Source organism: Myotis lucifugus, unplaced genomic scaffold, assembly GCF_000147115.1.
Source record: "Myotis lucifugus unplaced genomic scaffold, Myoluc2.0 scaffold_378, whole genome shotgun sequence".
In the NCBI taxonomy this organism is placed as follows: Eukaryota; Metazoa; Chordata; class Mammalia; order Chiroptera; family Vespertilionidae; genus Myotis; species Myotis lucifugus.
The window spans coordinates 656,644-674,786 of record NW_005871426.1 but is presented as its reverse complement, the minus strand read 5'-3'; the positions used below and the strand labels follow the sequence as shown (position 1 = coordinate 674,786).

The window sequence follows — 18,143 nt, the reverse complement described above, 5'->3', positions numbered from 1 at the left end:
AATAACCACATGGGGGTGTCTGGGGGCGGGGGGGGGGCTGCCTTTTATTTAGTGTGAACTTGACTCCACATTGAGAAACTTAGAGCTATGAAGCAGTGGTGTACAGTTTACACAGCAACATAGCTCCCAACCAGTTCATCTCCGAGTTCTACCTGCAAAACAAATAGGGCTGTCAGGTGCCCCTCCCCACAAGCTGACAGCTCAGGAATTGTATTGCCCATAAAAAGAACACACACACATACATTCATAAATGTCATTCTTCTTTGTATCCAGTCACCCTTGCCGACCTATGACTCTGGTCCCCCTATTTGATGGATGGATGAGGACAGAAGGGAAGGGGAGGAAGGCAGGACCTGAGTCACACAAACTTCAAGGTTAAGGACTCAGCCAAAGGACTTTCTTAGGTTCCCCGGTCCAGCACCCTTATTGTTGATCTTCGATGTTATCATTTCATCTTCCTTTCCATTAAAGTAATGATTTGCAGGTACTTCGAATTTAACTGTAGAATATGTATTCTGGACTCTTTCATACATGCATACTGATATTTCCATCAGAAGCAAAATCTGTTAGATTCTTCACCATAGTACGAAGCATCTTTATTAGGGAGCATTCAGCATCTGAGCCTTAAAAAGAGCGAAAGAATTAAGTTGAAAACGGAAGTGTTTATGTTAGAGCACTTACTCACGGGCGTCTTGATCCCCACTGTATAAATGATGTCAGGTTCTAAACAGAGTGACATGGGCTGTGAATAGTGGCAGATTTTTAAAATTGTGGCATTTCAATACTGTTGGAACTGGAAAGATCACGCAGCATGATGTGGTAAGAAAAGTATTTGATTGGCATCAGAAGTTGAGTGTTCAGTACGCTTCTGCTTTCTGGCTGCTCTTGAGAGAGTGTCAGCCCCTGAGCCTCAATTCGCATTTTATAAAAGGAGGCTGGTAGCCACTGTTACTTTACAGGGTTATTGCAAGAATCAAATGCACTGAGGTATGTGAAAGTGCTTTGTAAAACTGCAATGGGCTGAAGTGGGTACGGTATAAATTAGGTAAGCATGCTGCCTAACAGATGAGTAGTAAGCAGGGAGCGCAGGGAGGTTAGGTAGTTTGTCCAGGGTCACACAGCTGGACCCAGAATCCGTATTTCTTGAATGGCTGGAACCATAATAGTTCTTTCTAATTTTATCTAGATAGTAAAAAATGGGAAGTGCTTTGGACTGGAGCTAGAGTAGCAGATAATAGACAGGCTTGTCCTGAAACTCTCCTCCTCAAGCAGTGAGATGAGCCCTGAGGTCTTCTGCTAATAGGTTTGCACCCCAGACCTTCCCATGTTCAAGGACTCTGCTCTGTGCTTCAGCTCCTTTTGACTTATTTATTTTTTAATCTCAGAAAGCATTTTACACCCTCCTTTAAATGGTATAAGAGGAAAATGGGATTCGAAGCATGAAAAGCTGAGCCTTGTTTAACCCTCTGCCCTGGTGAAGGAGTTACAAGGGTCTCCTCGAGTGAGCGCACTCCCGCTCATGAGTACTTGTAGAAAGTGGAATGTCAAGAGCGTTGTGAAGCTGGAGGCTTCTCGCTTTCCCAGGCATACGCGGGCCCCGCATGGAACTCAGACATCTGTTTTCAGTCATTTAATGGCCACTGAGGTAGTAAAGAGACTGTAATGGAAGCTAAAGAGGGGACACTTTCGTGCCAGCCAGTTCAGGTCATACCCGAACTCGGGTGGTGGAGACTGGCCTTGAGAAATTTGGATACTTGGCTTTTAGAAGAGTAAAGAGTTTGTCTTCCTTTAAGAAGAGGAATGCAACTGTGACTTCAAAAGACACAAGATGTTTTAATTTTGGTGGAGTTGTAGGAGGCCACTTTCTAGCTCATTAAAAAGCGTAAGTGCAGAAGAAAATGTACTGTCAATTTTTGTCTGATTTTTGTCAGTGTAGATTTTCCATTGAGTTGAATAGCAGACCTTTCTAGTGTATGTATAATTCTAAGATTGTATAAAAATATTTTAAGGGAGATTTAGTCCTTAAGTTTTTAAAACATGAATGAAGAAACGTCATGGAGACGGGGGATGGGGAGTACTTTGAGGGAGTCTGGTTTCTGGGTTTAGGGTTTCCATTTTGCTTTGAAATGAATTGCTCCTCTAGATAGCCAGGAGCACGTGTGGCCTGATGTGTGTTCTTTACTTTTGAACTTGTGGCTATCACTATATTGAAGGTTCCTAAATTGACAAAACAGGCCTGAGGTCACAATGTCAGGCCTCACCTCACCCGGATTAAGCACCCAAGGTTCCCCAGAGTCATTGTACTGACTTCTTTAAACCAGAAGTCTTGTATTCTCCAGACTCACTTCCTGACTTGCTAACTGGAGGTCATGTGAGCCTGAACTGGAGCCATCTGGTTACAGAGCAGTCGGTCCAGTCCAAGTCTCGCTGGAGAACTGTGGCGAGATGTTCGCTGGAGGGCTGAGTGTTTCCCACATGTCACTCACTTAGACCACATGTAAAATCCCTCAGCCTGTGGGTCTATCTGGAAAAGAGAAGAGTAACCATACCTTTTCATGAGGGCCAGCTGCTGGGGTGTAAAGGGCTTTGTCCTCTCTCAGGCACCCATAAAACTTGGTGAAGAAACATACAAGTTGCAGCAGAGATGTCTGTGAGCAACTGTAGTGGTTGCAAAGCTGAGTTTCTAATAAGCCCTCCTGAGTTTGACACGTGTCTGCTCTCGGAGGGAAAGCAGCATCAATCTCACTGTAGTTTTGATGTCAAAAGATGCCTAATTTCACAAGCTCTTTCATTCATCTTCATCTTTTGGCATTTGAAGACGCCCCATTAGGGAGCAGCCCAGGATTTCGTTTTAAACTACTTTATGATAAGGATTGGAAAACATCAACCAGGAAATAGCCCAGATGGAGAGGAGAAGGGTAGTTTTCTTTCTGTTTCTGCCACTGGTCACGTCACTGATGAGTCTCTTAGAATTGAAGGTTTCTCGTCTATGAAAAGAGGACAGGATCGTAGAGTTTTAAAGGTACAGCGTATGTATAATTTTAAACCTGAAACCTAACATTTGTCTGTGAAATGGTCCTAATTAGAGGTACATGATGGCATGGAAATATAAAGAAACAGTGGTAAACCAGTGTGGAAACAGTAGGCTCCAGCGTTGGAGGCCATGATGAATTTACATTTAGGCTATTTCCCAAAAGGAACATATCTTTGATACTTCTAGAGTTAACTTTGAATGCTGTGATTCTATTATGTTCGGAGATAGGACTAATTCTAACCAAATACAGGCAATACGGGCTATTCCTGCCACATTTTTTCCTTGGTGTAGGTCTTTCTGTGTCAGGGAATGTAGCGAGCGCATGGTAAATATGAATCTGTACATATTGCATGGAGAATATCCTTTGTTTTTTTGCACTGTTGCTGTAGCTTAGTCTTTGGTGACAATGCACCAGCCTCAAGAACTCTGCATCTGCCAGGTTCTTCATTCTTACCTGTGACAAAGCCCCAAGTGCCATTCATGGAGAGAGTGGCTGCCTGGATCTTGTTGACAGTGGATCTTGTTGACGGCAGTGAAGGAAAATTGACAGAGCTGTGAAAAGGGGTTCTCTGTGCAGAGGCTGGTACACTCCTTCCATGCATTCTTTTCCCTGGAAAGCCGGGACATCACGCTCGGGCCGCTCTGCCCGGGCCTGTTAGTTTTCCAGTGCCCCTGTGGTCACCTCTGGCCAGCCTGCTAGACGTGGGGACAGAGCCTGTGTGACTCTCACTTCAAGCAGTTGCATTTATAAGTGGCTTTCTGGAAGGTCTCTTTTGGCCACAGAGCTTATGTGGAGCATAAATAAATGGGGTGAAAATCGCCAGAATTACCACCGGAAATTCTTGTAAACTTCAAGCTCCCATTAAATGCTTCTTTTTAGAGTGTTCATAATGCTCAATATTCAACATCTAATAAATAACGTTTCAGAGCAGAGCCCCAGGGACAGTGAGCTGAAGTGGGTGGCTGGCTCATGTCCAACTGTGATGAGCCTGCTCTAGAAATCAAACATAAACTAAAGCAAGCGTCCTGAGGGCTGTTCACAGAAACCTGTATCTGGGTTTAGTCTGGCTCTGGCCTCTTAGTATTATGGAGCTCCTGAGGTACGAGGGCCTATGTTTTATCCCCCAAACAAAAGCAGACCGTGTGAGAATGGAATGGGTCAATAGGACATTTGAAAGCAAGGTTGTCCCAGAAAACCAAGCATGTAAGATTGCCACACACCCTTGGGTCCTTTGCTTCAACCTTGCATGTAAGGCAGTCTTTTCCTCACTACCACCACTGCTTCACCTCCCCAACCAGGCCATTCATTTCTTGGGGGTAGAGAGAACCCCTGTTTTATTTACCTCTATGCCCTGTGCCCAGTGCACTGCAGGTGCTCAATAAATGAATTTTGTTTAATGAATTCAGGCTTCTCTTGAGCACATGTACTAATGTGGGGCCTACCATTTTGCCAGGCAGCTCATCCAGCCTTAGAACCCACTCCATGGCTGAGAAGAGCTTGATTAATATGATAAGGGCATACAAAACACTCAGTAAAAATCAAGGGCAGAAAGGCCAAGAGTCCATAGTAATCAAGGCGTTGTTGACCTTTTTCAGCACTACGCTAGGGCAGGATTTCTTCAGGGGCTTCCTTAGAACACAGGTCCTATGGTTTGAAGAAAAAGGATTTGGTTCAAGATATCAGAGAGGCAAGACAAGCCTGTTCCTGAAACACACCACTCTGTGGCGAGCGCCTGTGCCCTTGTTGCTGGTGTTTTGTTTCTTTCTCTTCCCACTAACAGACGTGGACCTTCCCCTGTAATTCTAGATACTCTGTTTTTTTAAGAACCTCTTCTTTGTGTGCTGAAATCTATAACATTCATGTATTAAAGGATGAGAATTACTTAGTCATGAAGGCCTCCGAGTTAATTCCAGTGTTCTGAAGGATAAAACTTTAATTGGCAGTCTTGGCTTGATTGAAGGTTTGCATATCAGTATGTCTTCTCCCTCCCCCTTCCTTCCCCTCCCACTTCTCTCTCCTCTGTCTCTTTTCTCTCTTGTGAAGAAGTTTGGACCATAATTTTTTTTAAGTAGTCATGTCTGTGCGGAGTGTTTGATTTGACTCCTTGGGGAAATTAATGGCCAAGAAGAGAAGGCCAGAGGTTCTAAGGTTGAAATCCACTGGGCCTCCATTTGTATCCATGCCACTGTAATTAACTGGAACTTCCATTGGTCATTTGTGCGTTCAGTTGATCAGAAAGCAATACAGCCCAGCCTATCTGTAAGTAATCAGAAAATACTGGCTGATAGACCTGTTAGACGGTGTCCCTTTGGTCTGCCTCTTGAGTGCCTCAAGCCAGAGCACTCCCTACCCAGCCCCACTCAGTCCAGGTTGCCCTGCTGGCTGGGGGCTGGGGCCATGGAAAGGAGGTCCAGGCACTTACACCGCAGTGCTGTCAGGCTGAGCAGGGAGGTGAGGGTCACTCGTGCCACATAAAATGCAGACTTATCTCACTCCAGGAATCAGTACTCCGGCTAGACCCCTGGTGTCAGGATGGCCCTTTGTCTCTCTGCTGATCTTGATTCCCCGCCTTGAGTCGCTCCTTTCAGCTCCTCCTTGGTTCCCTTCGCCTGTTACACTGGTGTGATTGTTTCTTGGCCACCACCTGTGTCACCTGCATGCCCTGGTCATACCTTACAGGAGGATGAGTGGGACTAAAATAGCTGATTTTATATTTTCTATTTCAGAGTCACCTTGGAGAAAATTAGATTGTTTTCACAACTGTTATCTAACGCAGGAAGAGAAGACTTTAGAGACCCTTCTCTCCCGTGCTTGGTACTGGGATGCTTAGGTGGGTGGTGCATCATGCCCCAGGGCCCCAGAGCATCCCAGCCTGGTGGGTGGCTGCACCCTCTCCGTCATCCCCCACCCCCTCCAGCCAGTGAATGCAGTGTAGGGTCACACAGGATGGGGTCGCAGCCGGCAAACTAAACATTGTGATATTCAGGTCCTGGTTATGGCTAAACATTTGCTCCTGGACTGGAGTTCCCTTTTGTTTGTAAACAGTGAGTCACTTTAGTGATGACAGCAGTTTGAGACTTAGAATAGCAAGACTCTTAATTTGGGGGCTGGTAATAAAGGATGTGAATGGCGGGATGTGAAAAGGTAAATTTTTGATTAAATACTTACTACTTTAAATGTTTTTATTAATTTTCTAAAATTAAATTAATTGAATGTTAAAATTGTGCCTCCTATTGATCCTTAGGGGGTTTCATGAGTTTTAGAAACTTGATCGGAACTACCCTCCCCCCTAAAAAGGCATTAAAATTCCAGGTCTTGTCCCACAAGCAGTAGGTTTCTGCACAGGTTCAAATAAGACCAAGTCTTAGCAAACGTGAGTAGTTCTAAAATGCTTCTGGAAGCCGAGCTCTGAAAGGGTGGCATTTGAATTGGCAGAGAAGAGAGGGCTGTTCCAGAAGGACGGTTCAGCCCTTTATTCAGCCACCGTGTGTTGCACAGCTCATCTGTGTGTCAGCTTTGCAGGCTTCTTGGGACGTCAAGAAAACTTTGTTTCCCCGGCAAGAATATGTGCTTGAGAGTAAATACCATGTCTCCGACAGGGCTCTTAAAATAGTTGGTGCTTCATCGGTGATTTGACTTGAAGCTTTTGCTCTGTTTTCAAGGAATTCAATATTTCAGGAGCTTAACGTCTATGAAAAAGTAACCCTTCTGGGTACCATGTGATTAGGTGCCCGGTGAGCAATTGAGGAGTTGAGTAGAGGACAACCTAGAGAAGGAGGGCTGGATGGGTGGGTGTGATTCACATGGGTGGGGAGAGCAAACCAGACACAGTGTGACTGCACCTGCCTTACGGACAAGGAGGTCTGTTCGCAAAGCCCGGATGAGGCCGCGGACCCCAGAGGCCTCGACCAGCGAAGGTGTTTAGATGTTATAATATGAGTCCAGAGAAGGTCCACATGCCCCTTCAAGGCATTTGCCTTAAAAGTGGTTCTTTAAAAGGACATAATAAGAAACTTTACATGCTGTTCTGTGTGGTTTGAAAATCTAAGAATCTTTAGGAAATAGGAGACCTCTGCAACTTAGTTATTGACAGTAGATTAATCCGTACATTTGTGCCATGTCCGTCACCATATTGTAGTCTGGGTACACAAAGAATATGGGTTGATGTCATCCCTGCCCCAATATAAAGTCAGGTAGGACATTCCCTGCAGTTTAAGCCTCCTTGCAGGTCCCCCCGGCTCTCGCTGTGAATTGTGAGGACGGTTGCTTCTCTCCTGTGCTCCCTGTGCCCTGTTAGCACAGCACCGAGGCCGGCAGGGAGGGCATCCACACTGGCTCGAAGTTTGGACGCATCCTGGAGGCAAAAGGCTCTATAGAGGCTTGTTACCAGCCTTCACAGGCAGGCTCCCCCTGCCACCTTGCAAAAGCCCAGAAGTTACTGGGAGATGGCAGAAAGCGTACCTACCTACACAGACACGCTTTTCTGTACACACACTCAGCCTTTTTTTTTTTAATAGTGCATATAGGTGAGTGTCTTCCCAGTATCTCCCTAAGTGGCACCTTTGCCACAAGAAGCTTATTTTAAGCATCCCTGTCACATCCTCACCTTCTTCATAAGCATTTCCTTGCCCATCAGAAAACACCAGAGCCTATGGGCTGTGTTTCCTGGAAACTTGAGTGTCCTTTTTGGGAGGCTCCTCAACTGAATGCAGATTGGCCTCCAGCCTGGCCAGAGCTTCCATACCTACCTGTTCTGCTTCCCTCGCCGACTTTTCCTTGTCTAAGCCGGCAAGTTGACAGCACTTGCCAACATGTATTTCCCTGGAGCGGCACCTCCCACGCCCCTTCTCTGGCAGTCACGGAGGACGGACTGCTCAGCTCAGGCCAAGGCTGGATTGTAGGCCCCCAGGCCCTGTCAGTGGCCCCAGGCTGGTTTTCATGCACCTCCCGGAATCCTCTTTATCACCCACTCCAACATGGAAGACACTGAAAAATCACCAAAGTAAGCCAGTGTTGTGTCCATGCGCACTGTCTGGAGCTGCTGCATGTTTTGCCTGTGAAGGTGACCTCCAAGGGAACGGCTTCCGTTTGCGTGTTCCAAAAACATAGGTGGCTGCCTGACCCAAGGACCCCCCCCCCCCAAAAAAAATGCCATCTTTTCCTAGGGTGACACCAGCTACAAAACCCTCGGTGGGTGCTGGCAGATGGCGGTGGCTCATTATGAACTGGGTGTCCCTTGGCTCCCTCTGGGGCAGAGCAGAGGGGGTGGCAGGCAGGCGTCTCTTTGCTCTCAGGGGCAGAATCAGCCACACTCTGAAATACAGCCCTGTTCTCCGAACGCTGCGTGAGGCTCCGCTGTCAGATTGTGTGAACATCCACTCTTTTTCTTTTCTATCCTGAATGTTCATAGTTATAGTCCCCAGCTTGCCCCAGGGGTTGCAAGTTTGGCTTAAATGATCCGTACGTTTGATTTTATTTCTCAGGCAGACTTTCCTCCAACATGTTTTAGTTTTAGCTAGGAGAGCAGTCGATGACCTTCCTGGGTTTGTGGATGTCTCTTTTTCCTCCGGTGACATATTTGGTATTGGGGTCCTGTTCCTTTCTTCTCTGCCAAGAAGATGAAAACACTACTGAAAACCCCAGATCTGCCGCCTGGGAGTTACTTTGTGGGAGGACAGCAGTAGGAACGTTTATGTTTTTATTCCCAGATTAAAGTTGATTGGGGTTGTTATGTTTTGTGTCGAGTTTTTTTGGAGGCGTTGCCCTTTCTTGGAACATCACGTGATTTCGTGGTGCTAATTAGGCAGAAACTTGTCTTCCCTACAGATGCCAAGATTATAGAGGGACTTACTCTCACCAGAGACCAGATGACAGCGTCCATAGGTCATTTTAGCATGGGCCTCATCCTGCGGCTTCCCCATTTTATTTTCCTTGCATCAACAGCCCAATTTCAAACTTATTTATTGGGCAAGGAGGGGGAGAGGGGGATCTTCTCCTACTAATGCAAGTCACTGATGGGATAGCACATTTTCATATTTCTTGTTAGTTGGCCTGTTGCCTAGTAACTGTAAAGTGATAGCTGTAATTCCCTTCAGCTGTATGCTTTCTTTTCCTTCCAAGTTTTGCTTAATCTGATGTGTTTTTAAACTTAGCAGAGCATTAGCATATGCACATGAGCCTCACAGTTAACTACAACGTCTCTCTTTAGACGATGTAAGAATGGTGGGGTCTTCACTGAAATCCATGAGACTTGTACCCAACCTGAGAATCATTAAATTCCCAGCTCAGTAGCTGAGCTCACTCCTAAATGTGCTCCCTCACCCCTTCAGACCTTGGTGGAGTCAGGTAAACGTGCAAACATTGCCTCACCAAAGAGTGGCCATAAATCTCAGGCAGGTGAGGCGGCCTGCCTTGTGGCTGCTTTCAGTCATCAGGCCTTCCTAATGAAGGGTGACTCCGGTTCTCCTCTTGTATTTCTGTTCAGAACTTATCTGGTTCCTTTATGTTTTCACATTATTTTACGATCCGTTTGCCTTCCATCCCGGAGAAAACAAGTCGCCTCTCTGTTCTGTGGAGTGGGAGTTTTTGTATAAAATTTGTTTGAGAGCTGCCTCTACACCTGGGCCTGGGCCTCTCTGGCTTAATCTCCAAGCACAGGTAGTTTCTGCACCAGGTGGGAGGCGCACCTGTGAGACTGGGGGAGTTCCAGCACCTAGCACCACAGGTGGCCCCCCAGGCCATTCTGAAGGAAGGGAAAGTGAGAACCATGCATCTCCTCTTTTTTTTTTAAATATATTTTATTGACTTTTCACAGAGAGGAAGGGAGAGGGATAGAGAGTTAGAAACATCGATGAGAGAGGAACATCGATCAGCTGCCTCCTGCACACCTCCCATTGGGGATGTGCCCACAACCAAGGTACATGCCGTTGGCCGGAATCGAACCTGGGGCCTTTCAGTCTGCAGGCTGACGCTCTATCCACTGAGCCAAACCGGCTAGGGCCACGCATCTCCTTTTTAATGATGCTTCCTGAAGAGTCTGGGCCTTTTGATGAAGGAATGGGCATTTGGCCTCAGGATTGTTGTTGGTTGTGCCCATGTGGGCCTCCTGCCCAGGTTTCAGGGCTGATGCCTGTTCTGCGTGGAATGATGCCCTATTGGGGGCTATGGTGCCCTCCGCCTCCTTCCTTCCTATGCTGAGCCAGCCCCAGCATCAGAGCAAGCTGTATGCTTGGCCTGTGTCCGTGTGGAAGAAATATGTCACCATCCCAGGTCCACGGCTGGATAATTAACACCAAAGGGAACCGGGGGATGGGGTCGGAATTAGGTAATACTTCATAGCTTCTCCCTTGGCACTTTCAGTAGTTCAGGGTAGAGAGTTGGGGACCAAAGTCCCCTGATGACTAATTGCATAGTGATGTTAGGTTGTGGTTTATTAAGTGTTATTGTGAAGGAAAAAACCAAATCCCCTTCTAAAGAACCCTATTCACACCCTCGTTTGTTCATGCCTCAGGGGTCCATGGTAGAGGCGCTGAAATAGCACTAGCTCTTGGAGGCTCAGTTCCTCACAGACACTGAGATCTGGTGTCTAGTTTAGCCTTTCCCCTCTGAAATCAACAGGCCGTTATTTTATAGTCCAGGATAAATTGTCTCATACCCTAGCAAAGCAAGGAACAGCTCCCGAAAAGCCATCGGCCAGGGCAACTAAGTGCTGGGGCTGGGGGAAGACGGGCCTTCTTTTCCTGCTTTTGTCTCTGCTGCCGGTGAAACAACCTCAGTTCTTGTCTTTGGGGCTGTGACCAGGGGAACTGCAGCCATGGGTGTGTAACATTACACACACCAAGCCCTGGGGTCATTCTGCACATCGGTAGAGAAGGGTAAGGCTGCCAACCGGTGCAGTCACAGAGGAGATGCAGTCACAAGTGCACTTGTGAAAATTCCACAGGAGCTCATGATGGTATCTCTGAAGAGGAGGGGCAGACGTCCGTGTGTGTGAGAAGGCTTATTGATGCATTTTTCATTACTTGTTCACCTTATCCGGTGAGCAGATCTTGAGTTCATGTTGCTTTGCTACCACTTTTCTCTCCATTTTTTGGCCTGGAGCCATTTTTTTCCTACCATGACAGCCACCTGTCTCCATAAACAAACAGTTTTATGTCTTGAGACCTGTCACGTCAGTTCCTGTGGCTACATCTCTATGAGTATACAGTTGACCCTTGAACAACACGGGTTTGAACTGCACGGATCCAGTTATACGTGGATTTTTTTCAGTAAATATATTGGGGAAAATGTTTGGAGATTTGCTACAATTTGAAAATACTTGCAGATGAACCACGTAGCTTAGAAATGTAAAAATAAATTTTTTAAAGTTATGTCATGAATGCATAAAATACATATATATACATATTTTCTCTTACGATTTTCTTAACTTTTTTTCTCTAGCTGACTTTATTGTAAGAATGCAGCATATAATACATATAACTTACAAGTTATGTGTTAACTATTTATGTTATTGGCTATTAGTAATTTTTGGGAGTCAAAGGTCTCCCAAAGATATATATATTTTTTTGATTTCAGAGAGGAAGGGAGGGGGTGAGAGAGATAGAAACATCAATGACGAGAGCGAATCAACGATTGGCTGCCTCCTGCACACCTCCCACTGGGGATCGAGCCCGCAACCCGGGCATGTGCCCTTGACCAGAATCGAACCTGGGACTCTTCAGTTCGCAAGCCGACGCTCTGTCCACTGAGCAAAACCAGCTAGGGCCTAACCGGATTTTTGACTGCACTAGGAGCTTGGCACTCCTAAATCCCACATTGTTCAGGGATAAACTGTACTTTATAAAAATATCCTCTAACTTTTCCAGGCTCAGTGGTTGCATGAAATCTGATAAGACTTGTGTAAATTAGATGCTCTCAGAGGACCTCTTTTGTGCCTTACCACTGAATACTTTTAGAGACAAAATAATAATGTTAATTGTTAAAGGGATGTTTTATGAGAGGTAGTTTTTTGTCATATGTGTGTTATGTAATTTTTTCCCCTCTGTAGTTTTTTTAATTGAGGGGGGTTTTTTTTAGAGGGAAAGAGGAAGGGAGAGAAGGATAGAGAGATAGAAACATCTATGAGAGAAACATCACCGATTGGCTGCCTCCTTGCACATTCCCCCCCAAGGAATCGAGCCCTCAACCCAGCATGTGCCCTGACTGGGAATCAAACCGGTGACCTCTCAGTTCATGGGTCGACGCTCAACCACTGAGCAACACTGGCTCGGCAGCCTCAGTAGATTTTTAACATAAAAATCAAATTTCTAAGACAGCCCACCTAGAGATTACTTACTCCTTTTTTAGTGGGGGAGTCAAGATGACCCCCACCCAGCAGTGTAGACTTATTTAAGCCTTTGTGGAAAATGACCATTTCATCTCTGGTTTGGGGGTATTAATGGAAAGGTGGGAAGCAAAGTCCACAGAGCCAGTGGGAGAGACCCAGAAAAGCATAGCTGGTCTGCTTAGGGTGACCCCGCCCTGGGCTTAGCATAAAAGTCCTGTCTCCCAGGAAATCCCTGGTCCAAACTCGAGAGCAACGTCCCACCTGCACCCTGGACATCCCTATCTTCAAAGGGCCGCCAAAACACCCCTAAGTTGCTCGTCTCTGTTAACCTCCCAAGTGAATGACCCCATCTCCTTTGAGCTTTGTCCACTTGAGAACGTTTTGTAGGCCAGCAGAGAAATCAGGTAAGTCGACATCCCCATGCTTCAAGCTGGTGTAGCCAAAACAGCTTGACTGAGCGTGCCCTGGGCTCGGAGGTGGGTGAGGACCTGGGAGGCTGATGACGTGTGGCCGCGAGGTGCCTGCCCACTCTTGCCATGTGGACTCCTTTAATCGTCTCTGGTTTTCTTTCTTCCTCCTCTAGACCCTCAAACTGACACAAGACCTACAAAGAAAACCCTTTGCCAAATCTGCTCAGCAAGTGGACAGTGACACCGTTTACAGCTTAACCCCTTTGTGAGCCCCACGCCATCTTCCTGACCCAGCCGAGACTGTTAATGGCCCCTGACCCTGGATGAAGCACTTACCCTGGAACAGAACTCTCTATATACAGTATGCAAATCTTCCTTGTACGAGGTGATGCGCCCCCGCCCGCGCAGGCCAGCACCCGCCAGCACCGCCCACCTCGGTCAGAGCACACCGGGAGCCCCCGTTGGCGATTCCGTGGTTTCATATCATGATGGTTTATGGGATGTTTTAAGTGTTGTGTGTTTGTTTTCCTTTGACTTTCTGAGTTTTTCACATGCATTAACTTGCGGTATTTTTCTGTTAAAATGTTAACCATTCTTCCCTAGGCAGATTTAAAAACAGAAGGAAAATGTACCAGTTACCATTTTGGCTTTGGGCATCACGAGCGGTTGAGCCCCTGGAACTCCATAAACTAACAAATTACATAAACTAGAGGGGGATATTCTTTCTTCTTTTGTTTGGCAGAAAAGGATCCTTTTCTAAAAACTGAACAATGGCACAACTGTTCACTGTGCGCACCCATCCAGGACTGAACCCTGCATAGGCAAAACGAATGGACCACAGCCACCAGCCCAGTGGGTTTCGGTTCTGAGTCAGGGTAGTCGGGGGACGAAACCCCAGCACCTGGGCTGCAGGTGCCAGATCAGGGCTGGTGGTCCCCTGTCAGTATCCTGAGCGAATGCAGTGAACAGTGATGCTAGGTTGGTTAGAAAATAGGGTTTTTTTCAAGAAAGAAATCAGCTCAGCTGTCCACTAATTGCCAAATGCCACTAAAGGATTTAGTTTTAAGGAGAAAAGAAAAATTAAACAAAAAAGGAGTTCTGTTTTGCTTTGCAGAAGAAATGAACTTGCAGGGGAGCATGAAGCCTACAGAGAGAAATGTGTGAAAAGTACAAACGCGAGTCAGTGCAGACCTACATACACACCCTCAATAGTCTCCAGCCTTGTTGTGTATAATCTGAGCTACTAGACGTGTATGAGTGAGAGGCAATAGCGTACAAACTGATTTTTTTCATATATAATCATAGATTGTAATTGTACCAGTGACATGATGGAAGTACAAGGTAGGGCAGTTTTGACTATTTTTTTTTCCACTTTCCTGCTTCTATGGATTTCATTTTGTTTTGGTTTTTTTTTTCCTAAAAGTTACGGTGCTGTATAGGTGCTTTCTGTTTAACCTGGAACGTGTGATCATACTACTTACCCTTTTTTGATAGACAGAATAGTGGGGAACACCTTTGGTACATAAGAAACTGATGTAACAACGCTCTGATTAGCACAGCACATGCATACTTCTCCAAAGTGATATATGAAGATCTTTTCTTTGCATAAAACGCACTAGGCATATAAATGTATAAATATATTTTATCATGTACAGTACAAAAATGGAACATTCTGCATGGACGTTAGGAATACAGGCTAGTATTTCAGCACAGACCTCCCTGCATGAGTTCTCACTGCCTCTTACACCGTGCAGTGGGCACTGACTCCCTTCCACCAACACAGACGTGCTGCCCGACCCCCTGCACTCACCACCGGCCGCCAGGGGCCCCCTTGTGCACCTTCGCTTTAGAATTCCTGCGGGGGTGATGTTGGTGGTGATCACAGCTCCTAGCACAATGAACGTTCCATTTGGTATTGTCACGCGTCTTTCCCGCCTCGCTTGGGTTGTCATGTTTGAACGATGGCCCTGTTGATTTCACCCTGCCTTTTACTGAATCTGTAAATTGTTGTGCAATTGTGGTTATAGTAGACCTGTAGCCGTATCGCTTTTTCTAAACTGCTACCAGTTTATAATCTTCATTTTAAAAGTACGTATAATTTTTTTAAATATGTATTCTATTCACGTGGTCTGCTTGTCAGAGACAGGCTTTTGCTTACTATGTTCCTTTACATAATGCTAGCCGCTTCCTCGATTCTCTGGTTGTCTGCTGTGCACAAGAACTGTCCGGTGTCAGCGAGAGGGCTGCCTCTCTGGGTCCCTCAGCAGTGCTGCCTGGGGTGGGGTGTGGTTCAGAGACAGCGGCAGTTGCTGATGGGGAAGGGATGGAAGGGTGTCGGATACAAGGGAGAATCCCAAGTGCTTCCAACAGGAGAGCCCTGCGAATCTCTCCTGAGTTCAAAGAAACAAGCAAACTAACAAAACAGCTATTTGCCTTTGCAGCTTTATAAACCCTGGGAGCTACTTTGGGAGAAAGAAAGGCAACCCTCAAATGTGTTTTGACTTTAAATGTTGCATTCCTTACAGACATGGGACATCTCCTTTATTCTCTCTTCCCCCAGTTTTGTTAGATTTCAGGCAGAATGTCTTACAGAGTGTCCTAGAATGAGATTACAATTTAAAACAGACGAGGGAGGGACAGAGCAGTTCGAGAGCAGAGCAGGAAAATGGAGGGGAAGGGGTGCTTGGAATTTTTTTTTTTTTTTTTTTTTTTTTTTTTTTTTTAGTAACAGCATCTACATGTAGAGAGTTGTGGAGAGCTGTCAGGGCAAAGTCAAGTGCCAGCATCAGTCCTAGGAGAAGGTCAGGACAGAATAATTAGGCCCGTCCAGGAGCACAGCAGCCCACACGCAGCTGGCCACCCGCCCAGAGGCCAGCCTCCCCTAGCCCAGCGGATGCTGACGTGGTCAGACTGGGCAGAGGTCCCACACCAGCCCTCTGCCTCTTATATTGAGACCTGCTTTCAGGAAGGACCACCTGTTGGCCACCATGTGGGGTTCTGCGTGCCGTGGGTCCCCCACATCGGAGCATCTCGGAGGAACGCTTAGTAGCCTCCAGGGCCGGCTGCTGTCCTGGTTGCATCCCGATGAGAACGCTCCGAGGCCACCCGAGGCCTCCAGATCAGCTGCTCCGGGAGGCCTTCCCCTTTCTGATGGGAAAGGAGAAGATAACTGATACTGCAAGCATGACATGTGTCCTGTGGCTCTGTTGTTCTCCCAGGACTCCAGAGCCTTTTACCAAAGTCGGAGAAGAGCTTTCTCACAAGCTTTCACTGTCCTGGAGTGGGGACTGACTGCCGGTCCGGGTGCCCCGCCAGCGGTGAATGTTTCCTTTAGCGCATCCTCTGCGATGATTGCTAAAACCCGTTTCCTGTCCGCGGGAGAGTGGTGCAGGCACCTGTGGTACAAGGAGAACTTTGTGTGTTTGGTGTTGAGTTTTGACATTACCTGTGTGTCACTTCCCCTCCCTGAGCTCACTGCCCAGGACAGATATGCCCAGTCTCAGGGTATCATTTCGGGGGGCTTCCAAACCTGACCCCGATGGTAGGCACAGACTTCACCACTACCTAATGAACCCCCCTCCCCACTTAAAGAAGAAGGGACATTGGAATCTCTTAGGATTGTCAGGAGAAAAGCGGTCAAATAGCCAGTTCTGTTTCCAGCACGGACGCCACGGGCTGGGGAGGGGAAATAAGAAGGTTGCCCTTTCTCTCTGAACGCAGAAACAGAGCTCTGGCAGCTCTGACCTCTCGTTTCCCGTTTCCTGCTGTATTTGAGGAACCTGGTATGGTTAGGCATTAGGGGTTTTTTTTATTATTATTAAGAAAAGCAAATTTTTTAAAATAGAAATGCAATCACTGGCTAAGAGGTACGAAAAAGCCAGCCTCTTGTGGCGGTCAGGGCAGCAGGGCAAAGTGAAGGCCTTGTGCAGTCGTGTCTGTCCGGTGAGGTCTGAGAGCAGATGCCCAGGGAGTTGAAGAGTCTATTAATAATTTTTGATCTAAATCTTTTGTGGGTAACATTTTATGCAGTTGTAATGACTGAAGTACTTTTGTCTAATTTTACTTGTATGTATTTTCCTTTGGTGGATGATAGGTGACAAGGCCCCTGCCACACTCCAGAATACCGTGTATGTGCGGCTGCTTTTAAAAATTGTGTGTCTGGTCATTTCTCTAAAATTATCTCATTGCCTGGCAATCAGTCTTCTCTGGTATACTTGTCCTAGCACATTATGTACACAGGAGATGTAAACAGGTGTGAAGGAGGACCAGGAATTTAGTTAATATTTTTAAAAATGTATTGTGTGTTTTTGGCTTCACATATTGAACATTTTTTAAGAAAAAAAAGTTGCATGAATGGGAAAAAAAATCTGTATACAGTATCTGTATAACTGTCTTATCTGTTTCAATTTCTTGCTCACACCCCATACAACTAGACTTAACTATGGCATGTGGCCACATTCAAAACCCTGAGTCACACAGTCAATACTTTGGTTTGAAGCGCCTCATCCTTTCTTCCAAAGCAAACACTATCATTGCATCTTACTGAGGATTTTGTCTAGCCACATGTTGCCATGAATTAACTCTACCATCTTACTTTTCAAGAATCAAAGCCAGTTTGATTTGGGAATCTGCCCCTTTCCAAATGAAATAGAGATACAGTCCTTACTTTCCTTGGTATTTGTACATATTGCCTTGTGTATTCCACTTAAAACCGTAATCTAGTTTGTAAAAGAGATGGTGACGCATGTAAATAAAGCATCAATGACACTTTATCTTACTCCAAGAAGTCTTTGTTCTCCCTCCCCCTTTCTTTAACTCCAGAAGTGAAATAGCTGCATTTTCATCTCACAGTCCTCCTGTGCGGGACTTCACAGGCTGGGAGAGGCACAAAGCCACATGCCTCTATCATGAGATCTCCAACTCAGTGAGTCCAGCAGACTTTTTCTCTGGCCCACTTTTGACCTCCACCGACAACCAGACAATTCAATAAAAGCAGATCTGTGGCGTTGTTCATGGTGGCGGAGGCCATTGTGGATGTGCACTGAGTCATGTTGCCTGGAGGAGCTGTTAAGCAGGGAGGCGGGTTTTAGATTCTCTGCCTTCACTAAGTATCGGAGGTTTTGACCTGTCAGAGTTTGGGCCCTATTGAGAGTCCTCACGTGAGTCTGGCAGACAAACATTGGTCATGGGCCGTGCGTGCCCCTCCTGCATATCGAAAGGCAAACAATACTTCAAGCTTCTTGTGGGAACAGCATAACTATTTCCAATGTTTGTACGTTGTAGGGCCTCTCAGTCAAATTAGGAGGAACTCCACCCAATTGTAAAACGATTCCTAGTAGCCTGGGTTATGTTTTTTCATTTTAATAGACATGT

The 18,143-nt window shown here is 46.2% G+C and overlaps 1 protein-coding gene across 2 annotated transcripts in view; it reads left to right on the top strand.

Moving 5' to 3' along the window:
• Positions 1-17,542, top strand: part of FOXO3 (forkhead box O3) — a 111,448-nt gene extending 93,906 nt beyond the window's left edge. Inside the window, exon 4 of one of the 2 annotated variants that reach the window (XM_006101694.3) lies at positions 12,944-17,542. The gene's annotated coding sequence lies outside the window, so the exon portion shown is untranslated. Of the gene's footprint in view, positions 1-273; positions 8,767-12,943 lie in introns of those variants that run through there. The other variant, XM_023765128.1, reaches the window with a different exon arrangement.
• Positions 17,543-18,143: the final 601 nt, after the last annotated feature.